Source organism: Topomyia yanbarensis, chromosome 2 (assembly GCF_030247195.1).
Source record: "Topomyia yanbarensis strain Yona2022 chromosome 2, ASM3024719v1, whole genome shotgun sequence".
Lineage (NCBI taxonomy): Eukaryota > Metazoa > Arthropoda > Insecta > Diptera > Culicidae > Topomyia > Topomyia yanbarensis.
In genome coordinates, this window is record NC_080671.1 from 18,077,791 (window position 1) to 18,089,313 (window position 11,523).

Here is an 11,523-nt window from a genome sequence, read left to right on the forward strand (position 1 = left end):
GGATGTGTTTTTTTTTCGGGTAAATGGGGATCGAGCGAATAACATTCTGGTTTATGTGGCATTCGAGCAGATGTCTTTTGGGTGTATGTGGCATTTGGGTTAATGACATTCGGGTTTATATGACATTCAGGCAAATGTCATTCGGGAAATGGCTTTCGGGCAAATGTTATAGAATCATGCCACCTATAAGGTTTTCTTTTGTGTTCTGTTTAGTTAGATGATTCATTTTTCGCGAATACCAAAACGGGTTTTGAGAAGAACGATCAATGACGGACCCGATTCTTATGAAGGAGTCAAAATTAAGCGTCAACATAGCCTGAAAGATATTCAACTCGTTTCTATTGTTGAACATATCACTGGATGGGGCGATACGAATATGTGCAAAGGAAGTATATTTTTACTTTGTTCAGTTTGATAAACTAGGATCTGATATATGGAGAAATGTCGAAGTTCGCCTCCAAATATCTCATTTGGCAGGCCATCTGCTCTTGCGGACTGACGAGTGAGCCTTTCGTGACAAAGGGCACAGTAAATGGCGAGATCTACAAATCTGAGTGCCTCGAGAAGCGCCTTTTGCCGTTCTTGCAGCAGCACGACGAAGCTCCGCTATTTTGGCCAGATTTGGCATCATGCCACTATTCTAAAAGTGTCCTGGAGTCGTATGAGGCCAATTCTGTCCATTTTGTTCCAAAGGACATGAATCCGCCAAACTGTCCGGAGCTGCGCCCGGTGGAGCAGTACTTGGCAATGATGAAGCGGGAACTTCGGAAGAGCAAGAAGACAGTCAAAGACGAGAAGGATATGTCAAGAAAATAGAAAAAAAACTGAGAAACTGGTACCGGATGACACTGTAAAGACTTTGATGGAGGGCATCAAGCGAAAATGCGTTCAATTTTACACTCAAGGCTCCATCGATTAATTTTCCTTATGATTTTTGAAGTAAATATATGCATAAAACTACCCTAAAATTTTGGTTTGATTTTGAACATTATAAGAAAATTGGTATGACATTTTCGGTGTCACAATAATTTCGTGTTCGCCCTTTATTAGTGGGTGACATTTCCTATCTCGTCTGAAATTGTAGTGAGTGATTCTGATGGGGAGCCCTTCCGAGACCTAGCTCTACAGCTCCATTAGGGCAACTCTCGAAAAAATTGTCAGTCCCAAAACTACTTAGTTTTGGTCGATCAACGAAGAAATTTGTTGACGTAAGAAGCTCCTTTTTGAATATTGTATTTTTCCCATTAGTGTCCATAAACCTGAGATATTTCTTAGCAAATATAATCAAATCCTACCTAGTCAATGGTTTTGTCTGTAAAATGCTCATTTTACATCGGATCAAGTCATTTTATATATCAAATTAAAGGTTAAACTTCTGCGAAACTTTCTATGTGTAGCATTTTATTCGTATCTTGGGGATATTTTGAGACACAAGCGTTTTACGAAGAAGTTCATTTTTGCTGTTTTCAAAAATGGTGGGGTAAACCTGTCCGCCTATGTTTTTGGTTGATTTAGTACAGCGGTTAATCGACTTTAAATGATAAAATTTAATCATCTTGATGCATGTAGGTTTAATACTCTCCAATTCAATCAAATCAATGCCCTTCAAAATTAACGCTGCTAATGTGTAAAAAATTAAGGTAGTATAATGGAGAGCTAATATCGGATTAATATCAAACGAAATATTGGACCAATGTTAGACGGAATGTCATATAGGTTGATGAAAATGCTTCCGGTGGCCTGAATAAGCCTCGAGAATACGTTTAGTGGTATTGATCGTAAATGGCATTGATGAAAGATGGCTTTAAAAAATGCAAGAGATTCTTACAAAAATTCTCTTACGTATAATGCAAAAAGTTTCTGTTTATTTCTACAAACATACTTATATTATTTAGCATAAGAACTATAAGTATTCAATTGTGCTAGATTAGAATGATTTCTGAATGTTTAAAAACCATTGTGATTGAATGTTTATTACAATTTAGAAAAATGAGCGTGAGCATGAGCATGGTGCTCATATAATCCGTAGTTGCTACTCTGTGAATGGTCAGAATCAACGAATGGGGTCTGGGAGTAACTATCCACTCCCAATGTGCACGTTTCGATAGTTCTGTACTTCGGAATGCTAATAACGGCGCCGGTTACGTCCTTACCTACAGTCATCGGGGACGGAAAAAAATGTTAGTGTAACAAATATTGTTATGGAGACCGTGTATATCTCTGCAGCTCCATGTTTGCCACAGGAAGCAGTTGTTATTAGTGGAATGGGATAAAGGTTTACACAAATCTGGATGCATCTTGATAAGTGATATGATATATGCACCTAACAGAAGTATTATCATGTGTTCATTACTCTGGGCAGTCGGCTGCCGAGAATTTTTGATAGATGTATCGTTTGTTGAATTAATTTGGAAACTCTCAGTTTGTAAAAAATGCAACTTCAACACCACATACGCATTATTTGGTCGGAGTAGGATGATGGCTGATGTTTCTTGTTATCGACCAACAAGAAATTTGATAAAATTGGGCTTTTAAAGAGTTGATCACTTCGTTTGGGTGGGGATACATGTGGGTTCTGCTAGTTCTTGACTCTTTTGACCTTGGGTATATTGGCTGGTTTAGGTAAGGAGTACAGGACTGGCAAATAGGAGAATGTTGATTGTCGACTTCGTCATCATGCACAGGCTAGTTGATTAAAAAAAAAATGAATATAGAAGTCTATTAGTGTTAATGTAGTAATTACTGTAGTTTTTAATACTAGCGTGTAACTGTTATGTGCGTTTCGTCTATCTGCGTATGTGTTCGTCTGAGTATTTGTTGGAATATATTTCGTAAGGTCCTTACAACAGCGCGTTTTCGTAGTGACTGCTTAAAGCTGAAATAATTTATTTGCATTAGTAGTAGGGAAAACGTAGTTGGCTTATATTTATCTTCCCTTTGTTGAAGGTACAAAAAGATTCGATCGCCCCGGGAAAATAGATTTTACTCAAAAAGTATCTGTGGGACATTATTTTAGGGTTATGTTCGAAGAGTTTAAATAAGATTACATAAGTTTACAAGAAAAATTAAGTTGCAAGAAAAAGATATTCTAGATTAATTTTGGGTCGCTTAACACGAAAAGCATACTCTACTTCTATTTCAAAGAAGTTCGAGTTTTTTTTCGAAAAGCGTTTTTTGTGTTTGCGTTATTTTTTGCTCGCGCTCTAATTTTTTTATTACAGAAAAATTAATTTTTCATATTTTCAGAATCTAATGTGACAGATTTTACAAAGGTGTTTTCTAAATCAATTTTGGGTCGCTCAATACGAAAACAAAGCCCATTTCTTTCAAAAAAGTTTTTTCGAGATTACTTTGAAAAATATGTTTTGGTCACTGCTTTTAGTTATTTGTCAATATCTCGTTCAAAAAGGATCCGATAGAAACAAACAACTTACAGTTCGAAAGGTGTTGATGTTCCCTTTCCGAAAATTTATAATATGCGTAGATCAAATGTACATTTATTATGATTACTAGCGACCAAAGATTAAAAAAAAGTGCTGCACATATGCCGCATGTGACTGGCACATGAGACCAGTGCTACACCCTCTGAACCGCCGCACCAAGGCAAGGTCTGCTAAAAATTTTAATTTCGCTTAATGCGCCATAGCATCAAGATTTTCCATCCGATGTTGGTGATATTAGGCTTAAAATTAACGTAATCATATTATCTGTCACCTTAGATTCTAAAAGGTCCCAAAAAAATTGTTTTGCTGTAAAAAATCATTTAAAATGAGTAACTTTTAAAAATGGTCAAAAATTCACTTTTTAACTTGAGTCGCTGGCAACACTAAAAATTTTTCATATGATAGACACATATTATATGTTTTTGGAAAGGGCATCTCAGGTTGAATATTGATAAAATTAATTGGACGATTTTCACACAAAATAGTTTTTACTAAAACAAGTACTCAAAAAGAAGCTTTTTGAGAAAATCACAAAATCGCTTCTTTGAACAAAAAAATGAATGTTGTTTTCTTGTGCTGCGATCCAAAATTAGCATAGAAAATACTTTTTCTCACAGATTCATTTTTCTTGCAAAGTAGTGTAGTGAATAGATATTTTAGGGTTAACACTTAACAATGAAGTAACATATGTTTCGTTGCAATCTTGACTCATTTGTTGTTGACAAATTCATGCGTAATGAGATTCTCAAACCTAAAAAATAAATAAAATATCTTCAAGCCACTTGTAAAACATTTAAAAATGGACCAGTACTTCTTCCGATGAAGCGTATCTGAATTTAACACATGTTTTTATTTTTACTCATACGTGCTCCATCAGTATATCTCGGAATACCGGAAGCCGTCGCTTCTTTCACCTGCAATTTTGAACCATCATCTTCGTACGCACATGTTGATCCCGATAAATTCACCCCAGATCTAAACTTTCAATATTTATTCAGGAGAAATATGATTCTCCCAGATTGAGGAAAAGAAACAAGTCACCAAAACTCTCAGGCAAGTAGTTGAGTCGGGTAGGCAAAACAGCTAAAATAACCTGTTTCTTCTCGTTCAGTGTCAGCCGGCTGCTGGTACTCTCTTGCCCAGTTAAGTAACTTCTAGTGCCATACACGTGAGAAGATCCCACACGATCAGATCAGGAAAGGCATACAACGGAGTGGCAACAAAAGGAAAAGTAGGAAAACGGCAGAATGAAGGCAGCAAGAAAGAGAATGAACTTATGACTCGATCGTTCGCCTTACGCGAAGAGCGCCTAAACCTGAACTTGTTCGCATCCTTTCCCCCCAACTATCCCCTAGCTACACCGTCAATAACATCCCTAGCACGAACCACCTTCCCCTTGGATGGGTTATTAAAGGTTTCATCTTCTTGTTCGGCCCAGAGAGCAGTAAGTTCAGCAACCGACCGATGATCGGTCAAGCCCACATGGAACAACGAAAGAGTGGAGTGAAATCGGCTGTTACATGCAATTTCAATGCGCATGTGATTGATAATTGTCGTATGCTATGTTGTCGTCAATATAACCCCAAAACGCGAGAGTAAAACAGGGATCTGGTAGTTGGGATTAGCAAACTCAATCGATAAAGCTATGGAAAAGTATTATGCGAATGAACGAATACTATAAGACATACAATCAAAGATGTATGAAATTAATCGCATTATGTGTTCACACTCACACTTTAGACCATTATACTTTATTAGAACCCATGTTGCCCGTTGCCATTTTTACATCCGTAACAGGTGATGAGAATTTCCCCCCTGTATAGGAATATAATGTACAATGAATATGCACCTTGGCAGCTCTGATTTTGCTTTTTTAAAGATTGGGTTTGTTCATTTTTTCTGAGAGTAGATATTTGCGTTGATGTGTTTTATCAATCGGAATTTAATTATCACACGTAATTTCGCCTAAAATGCTAGAGAATATGTCAAATTATCAGCATTGAATAATTTAATAAAAATATCAGTTTTTCAGTTTCAGCTTCATAGTTTATATATTTAGAATTTCATGAATTATCAGGTTGTACGGAAATTAATTTCATTTTAATTTTTTTTTGTCATGAAAGAATTTGCATTTATAACTTTAGTACGAACCCAAAAAATAAAAATGCGACCATCCCGACCCGACCCCAAAAAATGGTTTTTATGGAAAATCAACCATATATAAAAATAAAAGAATCACTCGAACCTGAAGTAACATCATCCGCGGCAGCCTTTATCTGCCTGTGATAAAACGAATTACTGGTGGGTGGAATTCGCCTATCATAATTGACCGTCGAAATTGTCTTAACCAGGAAGGTGGACAAATCGACTGCCAACACGTGGAGAAACGGGAAGCTTAATGATGACAGTTTCAATCTACCTAAACCGTTGAACTTAACCCAAATTGCTTTTTTAGCGATACTCATTTCTGCAAGAACAGTTTCTATATATTATTACGCGAATTTTTCAACTTCTGCTTGCAAGGATGGTAATTTATAAAACTAATAATTTATATCAAGCTATAGTCAACACTTCTATTTGACAGTTTTCATGACGCCACTCGCGTTATAGTTTAGTACGATCTAGTCGGTTTTGTTTGATGTGTTCTTCCTAAATACCACTAATAGTCTTGAAGAGTTATAGAAAAATCCAGCCATAGAATATTTGTTCAAGCAATGAGAGAGAGAGAGTGACAATCAAATGAACCTTTTAATTTTGATTGTTTTTGTTATAGATACTGAAAGTTTGGATCCTTCCACTGCATGCCATGGCACCACCAATCCAAAGTTCCACAGTCGGTTGGACCAGCAAGATTGAACATCTAAGTAAACTAATAAAAAACTTGTGGTGACAGCCATGCCGCAAAATCGACAGTAGAGAACATGTATTAAAGAGTTATATACAAAGTTAGGGCCCAAAAAACTATTTTTTTTCATTGCATATTCTGAAAGTACATACTTGAAAATATCTGTGCGAAATTTAATCAGGATCAATGGACTAGATCTCAAATTACAGTCAACCGACTGTAGGTTAACACAAAACATTAAACGCGATTATCTCAGAATGAAGTTTTTCGAAAATTACCGTAGCGGTGAACGTGAACGATATCTCAAACACTTGTCAACCGATTTTTATAGTTGTTTAAATTGTTCGTCTTTACAATCCCGTGTACTTGAACGCCTCGGGGAAGGGTCCATAACTCCGACAAATTTTAATGTATTTTTTAAATTCAGCTTGTTTTTTGCCTTTCTCAATAGAAAGGTATTGCAATTGCTCTGAAAACCGACTTTTTAACGGAGGCCCGGAGGGCCGAGTGACATATACCATTCGATTCAGTTCGTCGAGTTCGGCAAATGTCTGTGTGTGTGTGTATGTGTGTGTGTATGTATGTGTGTGTGTATGTGCGTCTGTGTGTGTGTACGCGAACACAATCTCACTCACTTTTCTCAGAGATGGATGAACCGATTTTTACAAACTTAGTCCCAAATGAAAGGTGCAACGTTCCCATAGGCTGCTATTGAATTTCTAATGGATCCGACTTCCGGTTCCGGAATTACAGGGTGATGAGTACGATCACGCAGAAAATGTCGATTTTAAGAAATTCTGCAATGAATGTATAATGGTGAAATGTTTTCCAAAATGTGACCACAACTGCTTCGATTTGTAGTACTAGGTCATTAACAGCCGTTCAAAGTCTCTTTCGTCACATTGGCCACCATCATCGGTTCCGGAAGCCCCGGCGGAAGTATCCAAATTCAGACTAACAGTCACATCGGTTTCTCGGAGGTGGCTGGACCGAATCAACCAAACTTAGTCTCAAATGAAAGATGTTGCGTCCCCGTAAATGGCTGTTAAATTTTATCCCCAACCGACTTCCGGTTCCGGAGTTACGGGTTGTGGCGTGCAATCACATAGCAAATTGTGATTCAAACCGATACCCCGATGGAAGCAAAAAAGGTAAAAATTTCGCTAAAATGTCTCTCAAATAACTTAACTTTGCAGTTCTAGGTCACCGACGGCCAAACAAACTTTCGTTGACTACATTGATCACCATAGACGGTTCCGGAAGTGCCCGGGAAAAGCGGCCATCTTTCATAACTAGCAAACTCATATCAGTTTCTCGGAAATGGTTGGGCCGATTTTCACAAACTTAGTCCCAAATGATAGCTCTATTATCCTTACAGATGTCTGTAAAATTTCGCACGGATCGCTTGTATGGTTCCGGAAATATAGACTGAACGGTCCGGTCACACATGAAATTCCCATATAAGCCGGAACTCAAAACTTGTATCAAAGGGGGGACCCCATGAAATTTCAGAAATCGAATTTGTATTTTTGATGCCAAACATTTTTAAAATGCATGAAACGTCGAGATTTTATGCTATCTCGAAAAATTTTTTTTATAAAAATCGACTTTTTGGGACTTTGCCGATTTCGCACCTTTTTTCAGTTCAATATTACCGTGGCTATTTTTTCTTTTTCAAAATTTTAGAACTCGAATAATGATTTATTTTCCTGTATATAGTTGTCATGTGATGTATAATAATGAAATGTAATATATGCATTTAAAAGTTTTTAATGAATATAAACAACGCACACATTCTCGTGATTCATGATTGAGAAAGACACAATTGCACCGCTAGGTGGATTAAAATAGGTTTTTTTACATTTCTTTTGAATAATGTGGTGAAGACGTTAATCGAACAGTACTACTGTTGGCTGTCCAGAAATAAAAATATGCTTGTCCATAGGGTTTGATATCAAATATTTGTATTTTATGATTATGTGATGTAAATTTATAAGTGCTGAAAAGTTCACTTTAGCACAATGGTGTTATCAAGTTTGCGAGATTGTGAGTTTTGGTGTGCGTGGATGATCGCGAAGGACTCAGGCGTTTATATGTTTACATATTTGTCGCGTGTACCAGCACGTATATGACTTCGCGTGTATAAAGTAGATTTCGAATTTCGATTGGTTCTTGAACCGAGGGTCGAGACTTCAGGACGTGAGCGATGGATGTTCGCGCGAACACGGTCATTTGTCAGTTCCCGTTCGAGACCGCGTTTATAAATTTATAAGTGCAGGACGGTTCACTTTATCACCGAGGTGTTCTCATGTTTGGGAGATCGCGAGCGTAGGTATGCATGGATTATCGCGAGGGACTGCCAAAGATCATTTGGTATATTGGCATCTTCGGGAGTCTTGGCATGGGACACATCAAGTTTAAAAGAGCCTCAGACCTATTTGTTTAAACGTTCATTTAATTATCGGGCTGTTTTGACGTTGGCGGGATCGCGAACGTAAGTATGTGTTAATAATTGCCATTGAATGTTCGTGTTTGTGACCAGAACTATGATAGGGAGAAGGCCACGAGCGTTTGTACATTTGGAATGAGAGTGTAAGAGAGAATAAGCAATTGATTGTGTTAGTGTTAGTATGAATCTAATTTAAGATATAATGCAATGAGATTCATTAGAAGTGTATAAATTGACCGACATTCAACTAAAATTCGCGCAAAACACATTTAAAAACTCACGAACTTAGCTAACTTTTTCGCCACAACTTTGTATATAACGCCTTAAGACCAAAAGAAAAACAGGACAATTTTCACTCTTAATAACATCAACAGTTGTTATCGGATTTTCGTGACCTTAGGCATAAAATTCACGTGAGAAGTTTATCTGTCATATAAAACTAAAAGATTCTTTTTGCTGAATCATTTTTTTTATGAAAAATCAACTAAAAATGAGTTATTTTACAACAAATTACTTATTTTGACTTTGATTGTTCTTTACCCTAAATTGTTGATATTTAATCCGAACATGTTAAACATTTTTGAAATGGGTGGGAGGGGAGGAGTTGCTTCTCTAATCTTCCAGTCATCACATCGCATGATTTGGTATTCTTAATATGTATAACAAACATGAAGATGTGACACAAGGCGCCAAGAGCGCACTAAAATCCTGTCAATCCATTTTTCATTGGATTGTCTGCTCTAAATATATCACCAGGGGACCATTCATAAATGATGATGGATATTGACAATAGGGGAAGAGCGTCACGTAACGAGATAAAAACTAAAAATGAATTTTAGACGTGTCAGCGGATCAGGGATAAAAAAAGTACAACATTGTTTATGAATGGCCCCCAAACAAAGAATATTCCATAACGAATATCACGTAACATCGGTGACAGAGCATTGGGATCAAGGCCAAGTCCCCCCTGGGTCGTGCAAAACTGAGAAGCAACATCAATTTAGGCACAGATAGCAGGTGTCCATTTATTTTCATTTTATTTTGTTTTGTCTTTTCAATTGTTTCTCCCGTCATGATATGAACGGATTGGTGCGGTTCGAGCGTGACGGCCAAGGAAACGGAAAGCCAGTGGCCCAAACAGATCAGGAACAGGAGAGAGCACTACGAACAAGGGAACGGACAACAGAGGAGAAATCGTTTACTTATTTATTATAACTACGACACTAATCACAATTATTTTGCTTTTCTTGTTTCGTTTCAGCAAACCAAAATCTAAACGGACTAACACATACGAACAGTTAGGCTTTGTAGGTTCTCATATTGACAGAGTCTAGATGGGCGGATGAACGTCTGCTAGAGGGTGGGCTGAGAAATGACAATGACACTGTATGAAATGGCGCTGGGCCTGTGGCCTTCGACTGGCATGGTCTATTCTCGGGTCGGTGTGGTCTGTTCGAGTCGAACCAGGCAGACATTCGTTTCGAGCAAACTTTATGTGGATAAATATTGCTTACGCCTTTATTGGCAGAGATTCTTTTTAACGAAATCCTAAAATACCTTCACTGGTATATCTACTCAGGATAATAATAATAGAAAAATTAAGGGTTTGCCTGGTCCATAATGTAATGAATATGTATATTGACTAGAACAGGGATAATCGAGTTATGTTATAAGATAGAGAAGAAACAGCACAGTTGAAGGAAAAGTATTCGCGAGTAAGGACTAATACTGCTAGTATGTTTACCGTTTCAATTAATAGTCGATTGATCTGCTTCGGACCTAGGAGACAAAAAGGAGATTAGGAAGAGACAGAAGCGGGTTCAATGCGAAATTTGCCAATATGACGTTGACCCCAAGGCGATGGTAGGATGATGTTCCATAGGATGACAGACTAGATGACACGACGTTACACGCTCTGAACTTGCGCCAAATAGTTTGTATTCGTTTGATCCGCTTCTGACCTAGGGGACCCATGAGGAGATCAGGAAGAAAATAGAAGCGGAATCAATGCGAAGTTTTAATTGCATCACTGACGACTTAGCACGCGTTGTTAGGAGCAAGATACATTGGACCAGACAAAATAGAGAACTTGACGTTACACACTTCGAGACAAACAGGCGCAAAATTTAGTCCTCCTCCCGAGGACCGGTGTTTATTTGGCGGACAGTCGCTAATCCTTCCGATTTTGCAAATTTTGTCTTGCGGGACGGACCGAGATCCCTCAAGCTATAAGCTGCAGTCCTATCAGCCCGTTAAAAAAAACATGTTAAACATTTTTGAAATGGGCACAATTATCCTTTTCGAATGGGTTAATCGGATGATTTATTAATTTAATATTGGTGAATTGGTCACAGAGTCTGTGTATCATCATCATCGTCAATCTAGTCTGCTGCAATTTCCCGGTTGCTGTCGGCTGAGAGCGAAGGACCACATCACCGGCTTTGTAGTGTTTGGAACAACAGCAGCAGTTTGCCACAAACATAAGCATGATCAGTTCTTTAAATTTGTATACCAAATAGCCCTCGCTAGTAAACTGGTGATCCAGCTCGTTTGTCCGGTTTACTCAAACTTAAGGGTTGGTTCCTTCTTTCAAACATGAGCGGTTCTTTTAATGCGCATGCCAAATAAGTTCGCACTGTTGATCTGCTCGTTTCTCGGTTTACTTAAACATAAAAGTTGATTCTTCATTCAAACATTCGCAGTTATTTGAATGTACCTATATACCAAATAGACCTTGGCTTTGTCGCATTACTGAGACCAAGGATCCGAAGCGACGCAATACCGCT

General features: G+C 37.8%; 1 protein-coding gene across 3 annotated transcripts in view; it reads left to right on the plus strand.

Annotated features, from left to right (window-relative positions):
• LOC131686227 (dual specificity tyrosine-phosphorylation-regulated kinase 2) overlaps positions 1–11,523 on the plus strand; it is a 40,414-nt gene that overhangs the window by 7,555 nt on the left and 21,336 nt on the right. The window lies entirely within an intron of this gene.